The sequence below is a fragment of the Lepisosteus platostomus genome, chromosome 14 (genome assembly GCF_059453375.1).
Source record: "Lepisosteus platostomus isolate fLepPlt1 chromosome 14, fLepPlt1.hap1, whole genome shotgun sequence".
Taxonomy (NCBI): Eukaryota; Metazoa; Chordata; class Actinopteri; order Semionotiformes; family Lepisosteidae; genus Lepisosteus; species Lepisosteus platostomus.
Genome location: NC_142624.1, coordinates 32,507,278 through 32,528,226, shown reverse-complemented (window position 1 = coordinate 32,528,226; position 20,949 = coordinate 32,507,278).

The window sequence follows — 20,949 nt, the reverse complement described above, 5'->3', positions numbered from 1 at the left end:
TATGAGTAGAGCTGCCATGTGTCTATGGTGTATGCAATATATACAAGTAGTGCAGTTATGCTGAAGACAGTGAAAACTGTGTGTCCATGTAGCCATTACAGGTGCTTTGCTAAAGGATATGAACTTATTTGCCTTCTTTAGGCTGTATTGTAAAGGACTTGGCCAATTCAGTATTTTAAATTGTATGCATGTGGAAAATAATGATCTGGACTCCCAGAGATTCCTGCTGTGTTTTTTATTGTCCAGCAGGTGGAGACAGCCTATCATCAGAACATAAGAGAAGTTTGAAATAGAAGGCAGTTTAGCCTATCAAGCCCTTTTGTTTGTTAGTTGTTAATTCATCATCCAGGTGGATACTGCACAATGGCGGTGGTGGAGGGGAGTCCCCATTACCTGTAAAGCGCTTTGAGTGGAGTGTCCAGAAAAGCGCTATATAAATGTAAGAAATTATTATTATTATTATTAATTGTTGCAGAGGATCTCATCCAGTCTTTTCTAGAAAGAATCTAGGGTATAACTTCAGAAGCATGGCTGGATTGCTTGTTCCACACTCCCTATTGTGTAATCATATTGTGTAAAGATGTTTTTTTATCTCAGTTTTAAGTGCACTTTCCCTTTATTTAATTGATTTTCAAAGAAGTCCGTTTAAGTGCTCTTAAAGATTCAGAATATATCAACTGATTACATCCACACTCCACTGTGTTACATTCCTTTAAATCTATTAATTTATCTGGTTGTTCTACTCTTAAAGACTTTTATAGTAGCCCGATTACAAAATAAATACTATAAAAATTGCATACAATATTATTTAAATTAGGTCAAAATAGTACATTGTACGAGGTGTTTTAATATTGCATTTCTATTGCTTTTTATTGTTTCCCTGCATTGTTTTGAACACATAAATGATGCTAGCATAAATACTAGACTCATTTTCTTATAACTTAAAACTCTATTTCCCAATTTACATTATATTGAGATTGAGGTAGTACCTATATTTATCTAAACTATCATTCACTATGTATTTTCCCAGTCTCATCATTTTGAATCAAATTTCTACAGTGTTTGCTAATCTACCTGTTATGTCATCTGTGACTTTAACTAGTTTGCTGTATGTACCAACATCTAGATTATTAATATAAATCTGCAGGTTAATGGTCTAAGTTCAGATCCCCATGGTACTTTGCTAATTATATCTCCAATACCGGACCTTATTTGTACAGTTTCTTGACTTTCAGTCAAATTACATTTATAAAGATGAAAGCCTAATGACTTAATTTAAATGCTTAATCTTTTTGATTTTTAAAATTGGTGCTCTTATTTGGTATTTGTTGTTAAAATCCCTATTAATTCTTCCCACTCTATGTGAGGAAAATGTAATCTCCTTATTCTTATAATCACTTCTTCCTGCACATTTCCTGATTTTATTATATACGACTGCATTATAATTGCAGTATATGTCTCCCAGATTGTTCATTTTATTACCTGAAGATTGAAAGGTACATCATTAGCAGTTTGTATGTGAAGGACATTTACCACATGGCTGGTTAGAATTTAGTCAACGCAATTTGCGGATGTCACCTGCACTCTTGATAATTCAGCATCCAGAGGTTATGCCGTCGTCAGCAAATGTTCCCCTAAAATGAAAACTTTACCTGTTAGTGCTATTTTTTTCACAACTGACAAATCAAGACACCTTCTTCCTGGGTGACCTCTTAACATTTAAGAAAAACAGGGGAAGATAGTCTTTCATTTGCAAAAGCATCCTCTTCCTATTTTTCCAACTTTTAAATAACCAGTCAAATTTGTCGAAAAACAAACATGTATTATGGAAAGAAAATATTAATTCTTTTGCTGGATTTACACATTTTAAATTTGGTGGTGTGCTTGAAAAAACCTTTTTTGCTGAAACACAAATCTAAAACTAAAACATTATCTGGGTTTTTATTTTAAGGAGTATGAAAAACCCACACTCAAAATGTTATGGAGCAGATGCTTTTGTCCAGAATAAATTAGAGAGATTAGGGGATGCATAACTAGCTGCCGCTGTAGAGGTGGTTACTACAGCACTTCGTCTCTGCCTCCAATCCAAAGTATGGTGTGTAGGGAGGTTAAAAACTGAAGTTGGCACCAGTGACAGGGTTTGGAGCATAAACCTTGTGATAAGCTTGTTTCTTTATAACTGCCCCACCTAGCCTAGCCTTCCACAGTTAAAGGCACTGAGTGAGGAATTTGGGAATATATAGCCTTTGTCCTACAAATTAAGTGCTACATAAATCAGAAAAGTCTGTCGAACAGTATATTGAAACAGCTGTTAGAAATGAATGCAGGATCATATTTTTAAAAGGACTAGTACTTCTGTGACAGGCACAAGGCATAAGATACACAATGAGTCCAGTGCCATAGTAATAATGTAACAGCTGCTGAAACGCACTGAGGGAATCCTTCCTGGTTCCACGGTGTAAGTTTCCCTGTGAGAACCTATGCACCTGCTTTCAGGAGCTGGTCTGTGGAAGTCAAAGGTGAGAGTGGGCAGGGTGTGTGTGTTGGCTCTGGAGACCTGCAAGCTGCCTATCTTTCTGCGGAGGGAGCCTGTGCTACACAGGCTGCTTTGTGCTGCTCTTATCTGTTGGGCTTTGGGGCGTCCCAAGTCAGGTCTGGAATTTACACGTAATGCACTTCAAAACCCAAGGTTTAACTCAACACGAAGTATGAAACCTAATTTCAGATTTACTGATCTTAGGGCTTCTACGTCATCACTGTAGCCCATCATACGATATCAACCTAATATAAAGTTGATCTTATGTCTTGAGCCCTTCTATGCTTTCGGTCATTATTTTATTGGTTTGAAAGTTTTTTCCTAGATGATTCAGAATAGGAGAATTAGGGATAAACTGGTTATTCAAATAGTTCTGTGCAACATTAATAAGCACAAGAGAGAGAATGTGATTGGTTATAAACACTTTTCATGCGTTGTGTGGCTTTGTGGATTATTTGTCTTCTTGCATGTGTTTGCAGTTCCAGCTCCAGTCTCTGAGCTTGGTATTTACGTATTAGATGATAAACCCATCCTTACAATTAGCATGTCACCATATGTACTAGCTTGCTTTACTCGTGCACTCAGAGGCATGTGCATATGGCGTCTTACTAATTAAATTTCCTTTACTTGTTAAAATGCCTCCTGCAATGAATGCCAATTAAAGCAAACCGTGCAGGCATTGTATACATGGAAAGGGAGGCACTTTCTCTAGTGAAGATGAAAGCCTCTGCCCTTGACAGTACCCAGGATTGTAACAGGTTTTGTCTGAACAGGCTTTCAAACAGCATTAGCTAAATGTTAAAGTTTAAAAATGGCAATGGATGGAGAAAGAAGTATAGAGACCTGGAAAGGGCTGCTTGAGAATGGTTGTCAAGGAAACAAGGCCCTGTGAAGCACCGAAGTGTGTACACGGATTTTATTCTGACACTAATTGCCCCTCTATTGGTCTTGGCTCAGGCATTGGTATTTGTGGGGTTTTTTTGTCAACACGTAAAAATAACATCCTGTGATGAGCAAGTGATACGGAGAAGGCCTGATCGGACCACCAACGGGTCCTCATAATGAGGCTGCAGCCAAGTGCTGGGGCCAGAAAAGCCTCAGTCAGCACTTGCAGGTTTGCTGTATTTTAAGATATAAGAGCCCGCTGGCAGCTGCATAGTGCAAGATGTCCAGCACTTCCTCTTTAAAGAGATGCATAGTAGGAGCCTGACTTTCAGATCATTGCGAAGACTAACGCCTTTAAGCAATTTTTGTTGTCAGGAAAGAAAAGATGAAGAAAACATGTGAACTGGAGATAGAAGTGAAAAGGCAGACTGGCTGCTAAGAATTGACATAACCGGCGCTGGACTGAAGCTGATATTGTTTCATTTACAAAATAAAATGTTCCCAGGTCACAAACCCTGTCACCAGTTAACAGTCAATGTGCTATTGAGACATCCTTGCTGATTTCCTAGTGCGAATCAGTTGCTCATTTCCAGATGACCTTAAATGCCTTATTGTTTATCAGCTTGGACAGGCGCCTTGGTTATTAACTTAGTTCTCTGTAGAGTTCTGGACTATGGCACCGACAAAATACCCAACAACTGGCAACACTACCATCCTTTTCCAGACCCCATCATGCATCCTACTTCCTGAAGTTCCACCTGCTGGTGAACAGGCCCTTAGCAACAGAACCACTGACACCAGAGACTTTTTGAAGCCACAAGTATAGTGTGATGCATCCAGATTCCACCAGTTCTGAGCTGTGCTATGCTCAGCTTGACCAGTAGTCCACTCTGTAATGTGCTCTGGAATCATGTGAACTTGGACTTGCAGCCCATCACTCACATATCATCCCAGTAGATTCCTTTTATTCATTTTGTCTTTGCAGACATGATCCTGAGATTTGTCCTTTAAGCCCACTAATTGAAGGATATTTGAAGCTGTAATCGGATCCTTCATGTATTTAAAGCAGAGAGATAATCAGAAACAAGAAATCCGATCCTGGGCAGAATTATGCATCAGCATTAAAGCAGATGGAATAATAGAAGAAGATGAGCTTTAGGTTTTAATAACTTTATACTTAAGAATTTACCTCATTCAGTAATTATGTCACAGTAATGTGTAAGCACTTTGATCCAGTCTGCTTATAAACAGTACCTTATTTTCCAGAGACCTGGAGATGAGGGCATGCTTGGAACTGAACCTGAAGCTAATCTGCTTCAGAATTTATGAGGAATTTTTACCTATGTTGTTGGAGCATATTTTCTGGCCAGACTGTGAACTCTGATTCACTGTGGTCTGTCAATAAACTGTTCTTCATGTGTTATACAGAGTTCATAAAAATGTTATAGTTACAACAGAAAAGGCTATGATTAATCCTTATTTATCAGGACAGGAAGCTTGATGCTATATTAATGTACAGTATTGTGTGCTGCATCTGGTTCTGTAATCTGGTTTCAATCCACTCCAATTTTCATTCATTTTGAAGGGCAAAGACACAGAGTTCCCAGAGCATACGGAAAGGATGTTCATAGCTTTTTTAAAGCACAATAAACCATCTGCTCCAATTTCTAAACATAACTGTATAAGCTTAGAGGTGAAAATCTATGCATAGATGAGGACAAGATCAATAAAACTGGATTTATATAGCAGTATAGTAAATTTTGCCGGAAACACAGAGCTTTGAAAATGCCCCTTTTAATGAATCAAGGCTACGCTGAGTTATTGTAGACTATAGGAGGTCTGTGCTCTGTGGTGGAACACTGGCCCCTCCTGCTGTCCGTTTTTGTCATGTCAGGGCTCATAGTCAGAATGGAAAAGGGAGCACTGCAGAGGTGGACAAGAATGGTGCTGTAATGCAGTGACTGGGACAGGCATTTCAAACGACTTTCAAACGAAGACAATGTTAATGTGAAAAGGAGTCATATCACTACAACGCTGTGAGTCAGGTAAACTCTGTGCCTACATAAAATAAAAACACATTTCTGAAGCACTCCTGACCACTGTGTATGAGAAGAAAGATTTAAAATGTGACCTACATTACCTTTAGCTGCTCCATATAGTGGATAGCGAGGCTTGGAATACTGTCCAATGAACTGACAGGCTAAGGTTCTGTTAGATTTTATTTTGGACCGATATTTCCTAAACGCATGGACAGTCAGCCTTGCAATAGCATGGATAATCCTGTGATAAATGTCAATATTACAATGTTTGGATTTGTCAATACTGGAATTACAAAAATGAGAAAATCATTTTCGCTGCCAGCCTCAAATGTTTAATATGACGTTGCTCTGGAGTACAAATGGATTCAAAGGCATTCCACATGGTTTGAAGGAAAATGTCTGTATCATCCCAGAGCATGAGAGGCTGACCCCTGCAAATGGAAAGGGACACAGCAGACTGGAGAGCACTTTGGTAGGGCAGATTGCCAAGTAAACAAGCTAGCAGTGCATCCCAAGAGCGAGTCCTCACGGAATTCAGTACACAGCCTGGCAATCAGCAGCAAGAGCAGTCGGGCAAGCACTGAGCCCTCCGGGGTTTATTCAGATGATCAGATGTCTCCTGGCACTCAGGTAAAATATCTTTGGAAAGCTTTAAAAGGTGTCTCTCCCTATCCTTGGGGTATTGATAAGGCTGATGCGCTGATAGAGTCTAGCAATATATTACCCTCAGAGGACTGCCTCCACACTAGGATTAAACCACAGTTTACTTGTTGACTTGCACAAGGCTCCGCCATCTATAAGAGCTGTTCATGCTGCACATTAGTACCCACACTGGACAGTTTTTAGAGGCAGGGACAGGAAGCTGCTGTAGTATCAGTAATCGATTTCATTGTAATGTACAGCTACTCCAATCAAAGACTGGGGAAGAAATACTTATGTGTGTAATCTGTATTCATCTCATTCAGAATCACACAAACATCTGTATGTAATGTACAATTTGCAAATAGATGCAAATAATTGTTTTTAAACACCACTAGCAACCTCTGGCTGAGGAAATGAAATACCAAGGACAGTATTTAACAGCTGGACTGATCTTGCACAGGATTTTTCCACTTCGTTATGTTTCTTTTTTAAGTTGTGAAAAATTTGCAGCACATCTGCAGTTTTTTTTGACTACCTCAAAATTTCACTTAGAAGGATTAGTTAAAAAAAAACAACTACAAACATGAAGACCTACTATTTCATATACACTCCTTGGTGTTACACACAATATGAGTTTGTGGAACCTTGGCAGTATGTAACCATTTCCGATTCAGGAATTTGGGAATAAAACTACAGTAGGTGGGTTTGTGTGTAGAAAACATACTGTAGAAATAACAGAGTATTTCCTCAAAGACAATCCCTATTTTTGCATCAGTTGTACTATAACACTTTCTCTAAGTGTGACTGTGAATTTAACCATGCAGAATCAAACTGAAGGAATAATCAGACTGCTGTTGTGATGGACACCCATGTCACAGGAGTGTACAGTAAGAAAAGTGATTCCACAGACTGGGAGAACAAAAGCTCTGCAGTATTGATCTCTGACAGCACTTTAACGGTTATACTAATTAATGGCAAAGTCACTTGTGTAACTGCACAGCAAAGTCAGCTGTGCTCTATTGTCTTAGCAGGAAACTGATGCAGAGCTTGATTTGAAAGCTTTGGCAACACAATATTAGGAGTTAACGTGTCTCTCCACCTAGTTGCTATTGAAAAGCCACTCGTTCTCATTACAGAGTGCTATCAGATGTTTCCTGTTAACAGGTGATTGCTGCTCTGTGTCTGCTGTGAGGGAGGGAGCCTTGTGTAAATTTAGGTTGATTAATAAAACCAACAGTTATGCATGTTTGACAGAATTGATTAGCATGTGAATAAAGCCGCAGATGAAACAGGCTTTGAACTTCTGCCCTGCTATGCTCATACCTTGTTGGATGCTAGGTCAGCTTAGCTCTTATTGTGTCCCACCCTTTTCTCCATGAAATTACCATTGTTTTATTTTAAGTCCTGTGCACACACCTACATCTAGATCTTTCGTGTCCATTGCACTGAATTCCAGCTCTGCCCTGCAAGCAACCCTTTAGATACACGGGAATAAAAGTAGAAATGCTCATTATTCTTTTTTTCTGGGGAGTTACTTTTCCCATTGTAGCCTCAGATGACCTCTACCAATTACCAATTCAAATACGTACAGCAGGCTCAGTCACAAATAGAAGGCAGTCTTGCAGACCCATCCTCTGTGCCTGTGAGATTTTATTACTTGGCAAGCAACACTCTGAACACACTTACATTAGAAAACATGGCCCTGGTCTGTCTGATTATAGTTTTTATAGAATCTGGTAAGGATGCGACTTTTTAATTATTACATTATTTTATTCTTTTTCCTCCAGAAAAATTGTTTATGCAATACTTTGCCTCTATAATCAGCCACTAAATGGTGCTGACACTCTCTGATGGAAACAGATGACAGCTGGATACACATGAGTTCTGGCAGAACGACAATTCATTGTTTGCCTAATAGGTCTCCAGGGTCTTGAGTCATCATGAAAATGCAACTCCCGTCAGTCTACGGCAGCAGAACACTTCTTTTAAACACATCTCCTGGGCCACTACAGTGGGCAGGGTGCTTCCCCAGGCCTTGTTCAAACCTTATTTTCCACACAATCCTGTTAGCCAGAGACGTACTTGCATCACTTAAGATGATTTTTCATTTACATTTTCATGCGTCTGAGAACGCAGCTATACAGTATGTCTATGTGTGAATGAGTGCGTTATAGCTCAGAATAAAAAAAAAAAGACATATCAACATTAACAAAGATAGCTCATTCAAAGGCAATGTTTCCTCCTTTGGAGTGAGTTCAACAGATAGTATGTAGTCCTTCCGTGCTAATAAAGTTCCTCATACTTTCTATTATTAGAGGCATTTGGGAATAGCCATTCTTATATGAGTCATCTTCCAGGTCTGTGTGAAAAATGAGAAGCATTCATTCTGGGGCCTGTAGCTGGTGTTTATTAATGTATTTTCCCATAGTCATTAACATAAACAAACTGCCCTAAAAGGTTTGAGATTTCTTGATGACAGGGATTTTCATAGAAACCACATGAGCCCCGTAAAAGGGCGTTCGAGTTAATTCAATGAGTTATTCTTATTTCCGGGACAAAATCAAAGGCTCAAGAGTGTATCATTTCAAACTGTAATTTTATTGTAGTGGTGCAGGGGTTATTCATCTAAGCAAAGTCTTTTTCTTTCTTGTGAAGGAAAAATAAACTTTACTTCATGAGATAAATTTAGTATTCTAATAAAAAACCTTAAGTATATTCTTTAAAATAATGTACACATTCATTGTGACTGTTTTTTTTGGCTTGTTCTGTACTAGTTCAATGATCTTTTTAGCAAAATATTCTCAACATACAACCAATGGGTGAAGTCCAGTAAAAGAATTCATGCAATTCAAAATTTGTTATTTTTTATGATAAAAGGAAGCATGAAAAGTTTGGCCTGTAAACATACTGTAAGCAGCAAATTTCAAAATCAACACAGGACACAGACAATACTTCCCTCACTTCAAATGTTATTTTTTCCAGAAGTATCTGATCCAGAATATCAAACTGCAACTGTTTATATTTTTAACACACACTATAAACAGTTCCAGAGCACTGTTTATAGTGTTTGTTAAAAATATGCTGTGCTGATGACATTTTGACCTCTATGTAAGTGATCTCCTGTACTTTATACAACCAATAACCAAACTCCTTGTATTTTGCAACAGATTCTACCTTCATACACTACTCTATTCAAACTCCACTCTTGTTTTTGCCAAGGCATTTCAAATCCAATAAAGCTTTTCATTTACCCTTTTATAATCGGTCTGCCAACAAAGATAATTCAGTTTTCTGACATGATGGTGGCTATCGTCCACACTAAATCCGTGCTGACCAGAGTTCACTAGAGTTCAGTTTGGGGTCTCTAGCTCATTTCTGGACTGCGTTTGTGTATGTGTGTGTCTACCTTCTGTGTAGAGCTTGCATGTTCTCTCCCATGTCTGTATGGTTTTCATTGGCTGCTCTGGTTTTCTCCTTCCTTCCAAAGACATGTTAATACCTAATGTAAACATTACTCTAAATTAATGGTCCCCATTAAATTGCTCCTGTGTACCTGTATGTGTGTTTCCTGTGATGGATGAGCATCATATGCTGGGTGTTTTCCCACTTTGACCCAAGGTCCTCTGGGATCGGCTCAATTAAACTACAGAATTAAAAAATAAAAAAAATGCATTCATTTATACATAAATAAAATACTTACTTAACAAATCATGCCCCTGTGAAGGACAGACTCAATACATTTGTTTAGAATACATTACTGATACTTAGGAACCTTTCTGGAACAAATCAGGGGAATTGTATATAGCTCCCTGTAGGTCTGATCCTGACAGGTGAACAGAAAGGCTGTGTTCTGCTTGTTCGAGCAATGGCTCTGTATCATTGCATGTGGACATGCATTGCTGTGTCATCGTGGGTCTTCAGCATCCATCCCTGGCATCTGCCTCTTTGGCTGTATTGCTTTCGGTAGCTGGTAATCCGCCAGATTACAACCACTTTCTGCCTCAAATCAACTTTTCAGGACATGCCCCTTCTCTCTGCATACTGCACAGCTGGAGCTTAACATAATGCAAAAGTCACATGTAACTGAATACTGCATTAATACCCTCCTCACACAGTGTCACCTGCGTGGGGGGTGGGGTGGGAACAACCCTCTTTGGAAATGACTAAGAAAGGCATAGCAATAATGCAATTAGAATTTATATACATGTTCTTTTAAGCACTTATTGATTATAATACTGCAACTGTGCTTAGACTTTTATGAGGCTGGGAGATGGTTGCCACAGAAACACAACTGTACGGCAATAACAGCCTTTATTGGAAATTATGCTGATATAATGTTTTTGGAATACAACTCTGTTGTGTATAGGAAGCCCAAATCCTAGATAAAGAAATCTGAAACAGTGTTTAATGAGGATGCAAACCACTTTGTCTATTATTTGCGTCCAGCAGATTGACTCACTAATATAGGGTTTAATTGAGATCTGAAATAATGTTGGCCTATGTGAGTTGGATGATATGGGTGGCATATTGGGTGGTGAGTGACTGAAATAGCTATCTCTTTCTAGTGTGTTAGAACACCATTTGATTGTGGCCTTCAGTATTTTACAACTACAAAGATGTGGATTCTGGCAGTTTTTCCAAACCTGTGTCCTGGTTCAAACGTAGAGCATGTTCAATCAATAATGACAATGCTTTTTTTCCCCAAGAGCTCTTACAACTGAGATACCTCATTCAACAGTATTATTGAGCTGAGTACACTGGTAATCAGTTTGTCAATTCATAATTAACTAGGCATTAGAATTATTGTGAGTATTATTAGTTTAACAGTTGTCTTTATCCAGTGATTTACTGTACCTGATCACAAGCTGCAAAAAGGAATATTAACATTTCATAGCCAACTGTATCCAGTTTACACAGCGCAACAGGTGGATTGAAACAATAAAGCCTGTATTACAAAATAACCTATCAAAATAAAAACTGCTGCACAGAGCAAAGTACAACAGAGGAACAGCAAGATAAGACCAAGTGAAAAGAAAAGTAATGCTGAAAACTGTGGCTCAAGAATTGCCTGTGAAATGAGAACGATGCTTCTCCAGTCAGGCAGGGGCGGTGCTGATGGGCGAGCTGTAGGTGTCAGGGTTAGACAGAGTGTGGGAAGTCCGGGTGTGGTTTCAGGAGACAGTCCTAAAAGGCCACCATTTTCACCACAGAGATGTTGGAGGAGGGAAAGAAGGGGAGTTTAAGACAGGGGGCAAGGTAGCACTTGGAGGTTAGCAATGGATGAGACGAGGAACAGTGAAGAAGGCGGAAATAATAAAGGAAGATGAGATTGAAGACAACAGGGGGTGGTGTGAGTGCTGCCTAAGTAGAAAAATGTGTCACATGCAGAAGCAGGGAGCCAGTGAAGAGGCTGAAGCAAAAGCTGAATGGGGAAAAATAAGGCAGAGAGAATACAAGGTGAGCCGCAGGTATGTCAGAAGATTCTAGCCAGGCTCCCTGAATCAGGATGACCAGCAAGCACAGAGCTGCAGCCACCCAGCCTGGAGAGAATAAGAAACCTAAATTAAGAGCTGAGCAGACTAAAAGGTTGGGTACTGTAAGGCCACACTGACTGGTTAGCTGATAATCGATTTGTCTTAGAAAGAATCGACAAGAAGTGTCAGAGAAAAGACGCACTGAGAATATGGGAGTGATCACTGATAATAATCTTCCGGGCGGAGGAAGAAGGACAGAAACTGACAAATTCAAAAGAAAGAGAGGTCATGGAGGGGAAGGAGGAAGAAGTGAAGTAGTTTAAGTCAGATTTTGACTCTGTCATGGGGTGATGTTTCTGTTTTCAGGATGTAAAGAAGGATAAGATTTGTAGAAGGATAGAAAGTCTATCCATGATCACATTACCTGATCTGCGCATCGTGATGGAATAATTATCAATAATAGATTGACAATCTGTTCACATTCTGGACGTCTTTAATCGTTTGCATTTGTGTTCCTTCAATGCTAAAACACATGAAAGCTATCCTGTGGTCGCACGTATGTCCTGTGCAGCCATTGTAACTAGGTTCAGCGGTAACTTTAATCACCGGTGAGGGTTAGGTGTTCCAATAGTTTGTTCCTTGCTATTATTCCGGGTACCTGCAACGAGGACGAAAGAAACACACACATGGAAATCAGACTACAAACCCCAGACACCACTGCGGTTCAGTCCGTCAAGGATCTATTCAGCGACTTGACGATTTCCAGGAGACGCGCAGGGAATGAGCAAGCGCAGTGACGTTTTCGGCATACAGCAGGGATCCGGCGGGGCTGGTGGCGGAGGAGGAGTATTGCACCCGTAGTTCGGCAGGAGGAGGGGGAGACTTCGCAAGGATTCCTCTGGATTGTTTATTATTATGGTTCTCGTTACTTTTCAATATCGCCTTTGCGGTTGTCCGCAGCACCGGGATTCCGCGCTTTGGCGTATGTAAGGAGCCCCGGAGCAGGCTGAGCTCGTTGTGCCGAGGGGATACCGCCACTGAACGGGCATGGCAAGGGGTCGGCTGAGTCACCTGGAAATCTGCCTCCTTCTTGGATAGCTATTGGATAGCTTTTCCGTCCCTTGCCCCGGCGGTGACTTGTGCGTGCATACATTTTTTTTAGACTATTACCTTTTTTGTTTTTTGAGGATAGGGAAAAGGGGAAGCCGAAGCGCCGCTGGTCCTCCAGCTGAAATTGTTGTTTTTTTTGCCGTTTTTCCCTTGTGCATCTGCGGAGCGGCACTGCGTGGAAAGTCGGAGAGCAGTGAGTATGGAGAGGCAGAGACGGGCCGCCTCAGTGCTGGTGCTCCGAGGAACAGTGGGATCGCCAGGACTGAGGTTCCCTACCCGGCGTTAGGGCTCCGATCTTGGGTGCCGTCCTCTGGAATTACTCTTTTCGGTGTCAGGTCAACACGGGAACTCTGTCTCCTTTGAATCCTACATCCTCGTGTTTATTAGCATTTTGGTTCTTTTTTTCTTTGCTTGTGTTATTTTTTTCTTGCGTTTCTGACTACTGCTTGGCCGGTGCGACGCCACGGCGGGGTAATAATAATTCGTCCGACTGTTGCAGTCGGGCTACGGATCCCAGTGCTTGATTCGCAATTTTGGCAATAAAACGTCAAAAAACAGACGAGTGCCTCGACCCGTCCACCACCCCCCCAGCCCCCCTCCCGCCTCTCAACCCGCTCCCAGCACCGGTACCAAGATGAATTATCAGCAGCACCTGGCGAATTCGGCCGCTATTCGTGCCGAAATCCAGCGGTTCGAGTCGGTCCACCCGAACATCTACTCCATTTACGAACTGTTGGAGAGAGTGGAGGAGCCTATTCTTCAGAACCAGATCCGGGAGCATGTCATCGCCATTGAAGGTAGGTGAACGCATTGTGCAGCGTTGGCCGTGTTTAATAACATTACATGCCGGGGTAGCTTGGAGCGTCAGTGTGCTGTTGTCCCGCGGCGCTACCTCACTTCGTTTGTGTGAAGGGAAACTTGTGTTTTAGAAACTCGGCAGGTGTGCTGTGCTTGATCAGTTTACCCAGCTAGAGGCTGTCCAGAATTGGCTTCTTAAAGGAAAGTTTTGGATGCCCTTGTGTCTACAATGTGGGGTAGAAAATCGATGTCTTTTTCGAGTGGGCATTATTGTTTTACGCTTCTGCGGTTTGGCTCGGCCTTAGTGATCCTAATATACTTGCTACACGTTTCTAGTTCGCGAAAATGCACTTTGTTCCTATGTAACAGAAGAGAATGTTAAGTACTTGTAGCACAAAGCCTTCAGAAGATTTTCAGACTACCTTCTTTTTTTTTCGTTTTTGAAGAATGGGTTTAGTTAAGCGTTTTGGATGTTGAACTGAACTGAGGGCTTTTATGGACCAGCAAAAAACATCCTTTTCCCCGATCCCACTGTAGAGTTCTGGCCATCGGGCTGACACTCTCCCAAGTTTTATCACAATTAATGCAATTACTTCTTCGGTCACCAAATGTAAAGCGCGGTGCTGACTTTTCCTTACATTTAGAAAGCGAACTTGAGACGGACGTGCGCGTGTTCTCTGCTTGTCTGGTTCTGTTTGCAAGTGAACGACCCGTCAGTATTACGATGAGATGGTGTGTGTGTGTGGATGCTGAACACTCAGTAGTTGAAGAGAAATTAATTCGGTCGCGCTTGCCAAAATCGGCACAATACGGAGACGCAGGCAAGCTTTCAGCCAGAGCCGCGACGGAACTGGGAGCGCGCATATGGGCGCCTGTTCGGCAGCGGGCAGATGTTGTCCTCAGCACGCCGGGGTCTGCGTTTAACAGCTCGGCAGCCTAAACAGCGTCGGACAGATGGCCATTCCTAGATTATAGGTATAAAATGGCTCTAGCGTGTTTTACAGGGCTTTGTAAGGGAACATAAAAAGGCGCAGTTGGACAAGCAGTGATCTTTCTTAATGTAACCCCCACCCCTCTCCCCAGACGATTAAAATGAAAGCTGTAGTGACAGATTAACGCCGGGCTGTTATACAGTAGGTATACTTTAACAGACCCTACACCATGCAGAGAAAGGATTCTTAACAAAACGAAAACTTTTTCTCCTTAAGCGATATGATGTATTGCGGTTTAAAAGGGAGACTTCTGTTTTTTTGTTTAAGGGATTTCAGCTCGACTCACTGAATTATCTGCTACAGGGATGTGCCCGTAGCAATGGAAACCACAGAATGACCCCACAGGACTGGACAACAGACAGCAGCAGCAATGAAATTAGTTAAAGGCTAGTCATAGACTGGGTGGCATGAGAAATAAGTAAAAACATATTTAAAATAAGCTGCAAGAATAGCTGTTCTTAAACGAGGCTCACATACCATCTTAATTGTACGTTATATATGTGCTTATAGACATATGACAAGAACAGCGATTATAGTAGATCTGTAAAAAGGAATGCTGAGTGCAGACCTCTTATTGCGTTTTGGAACTGACAACACTTCATGGCTGGATTTCGCAGGAGCCCAGTGCTCTAGAAGTGTCTCTCTTTAACAGTGTGTCATGCAGGAAAAACATGGTCTCCATTGACTTGTCCAGGTAAAGTGATATTGCCGGAGGTTAACTGTCACTGTGCTGGGGTGCAGCACCGAGGGGTTGGGGGATCGGGCTCCAGAGAGGCTCTTGAAAACACCCCACCTACGTTAGGACCCAGGCTTTTGGAGAATGTGGCAGATTTACTTATTGTGCCCAGTTCTTTTGCCTCCCTTCCCGAAAAGCATACAGTTTCATTTCAGACTGCTTGTGTAAAATGTATGCCTTAAAGTCCAGATCAGTATGCGAGATTAAGTCTGTAATTACCTCCTTTTTTTTGTGAACACAGACGACAGTGCAAACACAGTGCAGCCTGAAGATAAACCTTTTTGTTCAGGGACTGTGGTGCTTGAAGGCGCTCTGTGTTGGTGTGAGGCAGCCCTGCAGCTCCCTGGTGACAGCCAGCCTCTTGTGGCGAGTTCTGGTCATGGGCCTTCTTCAAGCAACGCCCCTGTTTGGTGTTATCTGCGGACCCAGAGGCTGCTAGGCCATCGGTGGCACTGCCAAAACGTGCTTGTAGATAAAAGCCGTGTAGCATTAGCTCGGTCTGGACATGGTGTTTTATTTGCATTCAGGTTGGTGTTGAAAATGAATTTAAGATCGGAACACTTTATTGGCCATATACAATTTCTTGTATTAGGAATTTGTCTTTTTTCGCATACCCCAACTTGCTCTGCATAAGACACATAGGCAGGGAGAGAAGCTGGGGGTCAGAGCGCAGGGTCAGCCATTTATACGGCGCCCCTGGAGCAGCTGGGGTTGAGGGCCTTGCTCAGGGGCCCAGCGGAGAAGAATTCCTCTGATGGCAATGGGATACAAACCGGCAACCTTCCAGCCACAGAGCCTCTGCACCGCCCCCGTGTTGTCCTGTATGTCTTAAGGTGTTGTCTTATAACAGGATACCTGCTTTCTGAATCTCTGGAACTGTTTTTTTTTTCCCACGGTTTGCATGGCAGGCAAGAGATGGCATCAATTACACAACGCTCTTGGCATGTAGCAGGTTGGGATTTGACATGCAGGGGATTCCACACACTTCAGGGGCTTTCTGCTCCAAGTACAGTGTAAAGGTTAATAGTTGTTGCAGCCGGATAAATTTCTCTCCTTAATCAAGCGTTTGGGGAAAAGCTGTGAAAAGAGAGCAGCCCAGGCTGCGCGTTTACAAGGGAGTTTACACGTCTCGGATCTGCGGTTGAGCTCCAGGAGAGCGTTGGATTACAGCGAGCAAGTTCTTGTCACGGCGCAGGGCTCGAGCTACTCATAACCCACAGCCTTCTCGCATGTCATTTTTCTGTGTGGCTCAAAGGGGATGTTTTTTTTTAACTTAAATGTGGTAAACATGATGCATTTGTGTTTGAAAATGTAATTCCAGTCCCAGGGCCTGTGCTTTCTGTCCTTACGTTATCTTTTTGAGTAGCTGAATTGACTGCCTTACATGAAAGGTGACCAGGGGATCAGTTGAGAGCAGAATGGAAGTATGAATATCTGTGTCTGGATTATAGACACACCTTACAGTTTGAAGGAAATTGAAGCTACTTATGTGCCGATTATCCTAAGACAGGACCCAGCCATCCTTTCTGTATTTTGTATTGCAAAATTGAAGTTTTGACAGTTCAATACAGGGAAATTAATGACTCTCTGCAGCCTAGGATATTCTTTACACTTGGCAAATTCCAGGGTTTAATCTGTAGTTAGGTCTTTGAAGCATTATGAGGTTTCAAACAAGGGCTTGCTTTGCGTGTACATATGTTTGCCTTCTCTTTGCATAATGGTTTGCGTCCTGCATGTATAGCTGGGGGTTGAATGTTGTTTATAGGTAAAAGTTTGGCCTCTGTTTCATGCTGTAATGCTTTCAGTGGGCGGGGGGGAGCTCTAGGTGATCTCTAGGGGGATGGAGGCTCTTGTAAGTGTTTTTGAATCTCTTTCTGTGAGGAAGTAAACAGAAGGCTGACCTGGCAGTAATTAGCTTGCTGGTGTTTAAGGGAGTTCCGGTTTTCTCTGCGGATCCTGCACAATGGATTATTGTCTGCTGTCGCTCCTATAAGGAGCCTGTGAAAATGGGGCTTCCATTGTTGTTGTGGCAGTGAGGGTGAGCTATGGAGATCCTCAGAGGAGGTCCTGCAGTCCGGGCTGTAAAGCTTTATAGGAAAACAAAGGAGGACCCATGGATCTGAGTGTCACAGATAATTGATAGAAAATTATTTATTTTTTTGCTGGTTCATTTTGGAAAGTTTGGATTCTTGGTCTCGCTGTTAAAAAGGTAGTATCTAACAAAGAGCTTGTGGTGTGATCTTTGTTGGGGGAATATGTTGCCGTTATCATCTAATCGTCTCATAGAAATGATATTCCTTACCTTGCTGGATTGTCATGGATTGATACAGGATTAATACAGGAGACCTATACTGATTAATACAGGAGACCTAATGATACTCAGTAGTTCACCAGCACTGAGTGTATGATATCAGGATGACAGTTTTTAAAGCATTGAAGCAGAATTGGTCTGTTTTTACAGTGTTTTAATAAGTGTGGTTTTAGGTGGAAAATAATATGAATAATCACAGAAGTATTATTTGGAAAATTTGTCTTCTACAAGATTTGCTCCTCAAAAAACAATTAATTCCCTTTTTAACAAAGTAAATCTCCTTTTTTTTTCCCACAGGAAAGTGTTATTTTAAGAACTTGTCCTGTCCTGCTAGGGTTACTGCATCTTCACACTCTCGCTACAGCCTTCACAAAACAAGCAGACAAAGCTTTGACTCTTATGAGCCTGTGGCTGCTGCGGGGCCTAGCTGCCTGAGGCTGCAGTGTGATCCCCGCGGAGCTCTGTCTGGGCTCGGCCTGGTTCTGACGGTCTCCCAGAGGATCTCCTCCCTCCACCTCACCTGCTGCCGTGGCAACAGTCACTGCCTCCCTGCTCTTCTCTGGCTGGTGACTTCGCCGTGACTTGCTGGGGAGGATATTATTGATAATGTTTCTTTTTCTGCTTGTGTACACGAACGATGGGTCCTGTATTTTTACCGCAAAATGTTGAAATATTCCATCCGTGAGGAGCAGGAAGCTTCTGTGCTCCCTTGCGGTTGTAGATACTCAGTGTGTGTAGTAAACAAAGCTTCATTTCATCTGAGTGGTATTTTTTTACAACAAAGGGTTACTTTAATATGGGTTGAGCTGACCTGAAATACTGTAGCTTTCGTTTTCATTCCAGTCAAAACCTGACTGCAGGTTTATATTTCAGGAATTTTGAACTTGTATGTGTTTTATTGAGATGATATTACATGGGATGATACCATATTTAAGTTAAATTGAATGTCTGCACACAAGGCAACAATGGTTGTATTTTTGTGTTTCCTTTATGGAGAAAAGTAGTAACATGAAATAAATGTTTTCTTTTACTTGCTTTACAGATATTAAAGAAATTTTGTGGGTGATTGGTCTCGTGGCCTTTAGGGCTGTTTGTTGTCAGTACTGTGTACAAAGTAGAGATTAAGTTATGTGCTGGGGGGCTTCTTGACAGCTCCCATCTGCTTTTATGAATCCTGAACCTAGAGCTAACTGTTTCACTTTCACCTTTGACTCCTGGTTTAGGCTTGTCCAATTGTGTGTCAGCATGATGTATGTTGCAAGAAACAGACTGCCTGCACTTGGTCTCTTGTCTTGGAATTTAGCCTCCAGTGTAAGATTTGCTTTGGAGGAGATTATGGTGGATTTTGTCAGTATGTGAATGAAACTTCTCCTATATAGGGCAGAATGAGGACGTCCGTGCAGTTTCCTCTGACCAGCCAACCTTTGAGATGCTCGTCTTTAACACTCACAGGCAGGACAGTCCCATCAGCCCTGATAGCTTGGCCAGTTGTGAGCCAGCTTGGGGGAATCCCAGTCTCAGTCTCTTCTTGACGTGACCCAGGCTCTGACCTGCGACACCAGGATCATAGAGCTTCACCTGTGCTTGGGAGAACACCCGTCCCACACAACCCGAAATGTGTTGGCAGTGGGTTATCTTGCAGTAGCTTAGATTGGTTTTCCTGCAGGGTACATGGAAGCATCAGTGGCCTTTGATGGCTGTGGTTAAAGATCAAGGACTCTTGATTTCACGTCTTTTGAGGAGTCCATACCTGTTCGTCATAATATCTTTTCCTTTGAGAGGAGCAAAAATGCAAGAGGTTTTGAACTTGATACTTTGAAATGTGACCTCCATAACTAGAAGCAACTCAAAAGAGATGGAATCCAAGTAGTTAAAATCACTTTCATGTCTTTATTGCATTGGTTTTCTTACAGGGTTTTGCTTACTCAGTGGCCCATTAACCCCCCTGGACAAGAAGGGATGTTGTTTTTTTTTGTACTTTCCCACGTTGTTGCTGGACATGATAAGCAGTAAATGTATTGTGCAGATGTAAAAAAATTGATTAGCATTGCCATAAGTTCATCCCACACTTCCCTGAAGACTAATCCTTCAATTTAATTTATGTGCAGAAATAAAACATGCATCATCTCTATTAACTACAAAAAATGAAAAATGCTAGACTGTTTGCATTGTAGAAAACACTCCATTGTGTCCATTAGCTTCATTCTTGCATGGCAAGAACTGTGAGACTAAGCATACTAAGCAATTTATCGCTGAGTCGCTCTGTCGTCTGAAATGTAAACACCCTAGTGAATGTGAAAGTTGCTGTGATATACTGTAGATGAAATCAGCCAGGAGAGACTGCTCCATATTGATCGGTAAGCTTAAACAAATAGGAGTGACTGCAGCTGCAGATTCTGCTTTTGCTAAATGTGAGTTGTGTCTTGGTAAACCTGGCAGGCTGCTTTCCTCTTTCTCTAGCTTAATTTTGCTGCAGGAGGTACGCTAGCCAGCGGGCTTCTCTTGAAATCTTTGTGGCGCAGTGTGCTGAAACAGGACTTTGAGCGTAGCACAAATGTGATTTGTAAGAGCTGAGGATTCTCCTTTTCAGCCCAATGTATAGTCCGTGCGTCCTTTTTGAGCTGTCATATTAGATGTTTCTAGACTGCACCCAATCAGTAAGTAGGTGTTTAAATGGGCTGAGAATCGTTTCCATTAGAGAAACATGCTCTTAAGGAGCGTGAGCCTCAAATCGGACAACTGCAGGGCTAGGTTTGTAATCCTCTCTCCTGCAAGTAACTCGTCTTAAGGCAGTGTGCCACCATTATTGCTGCAAGCTGTACTGTAAAACCCAGACTGAACGACAGATCCAATACAGATGGGGGAAATCCCAGACTCTTTGTATCCCTGACCAGTGAAGATTCAGACTTCTCTGCTTTGACACAAGTGCAATGATGTGATGAAGGTTCGTTTGAAAGGTCCCTTCTCTCTGAGAAGTGGATTTTGTGTCGCACTCTCTGTGACCCTGACTTGGAGCTGTATGGATTTGGCTGTCCTTTGCTCTGCAGTGAGAGACTCAGACTGAGTTGGTTGGAGGCTCAGAGGTGGTGCTTGCTGCTGGGATATAGCCATACCTGCTGTAGCTTGTGGAGCATGGCTGGCAAGGGACCAAAGCTGCAGATCTTAAGGTTATAGTTGTGAGGTAGGCAGGATAGATTATCTTCTCACCAGGACCCATGGACAAAACCAACATTGATGAGGTGTGAAATTGTGTGGCATTTATTTAACATCACTATCCCTAACTATACCGGTCCCTTGTTATCTTGGACAGTGTATTGCAGGAGCATGCAACAGCTTAAAAAGTTGTTTCTTTTTCAAGCCTTGGACAGGCTAAGGTAATCAAAGTAACACTTCCTTGAGTTGAGCGTGAAGGTGGAATGGGCTATG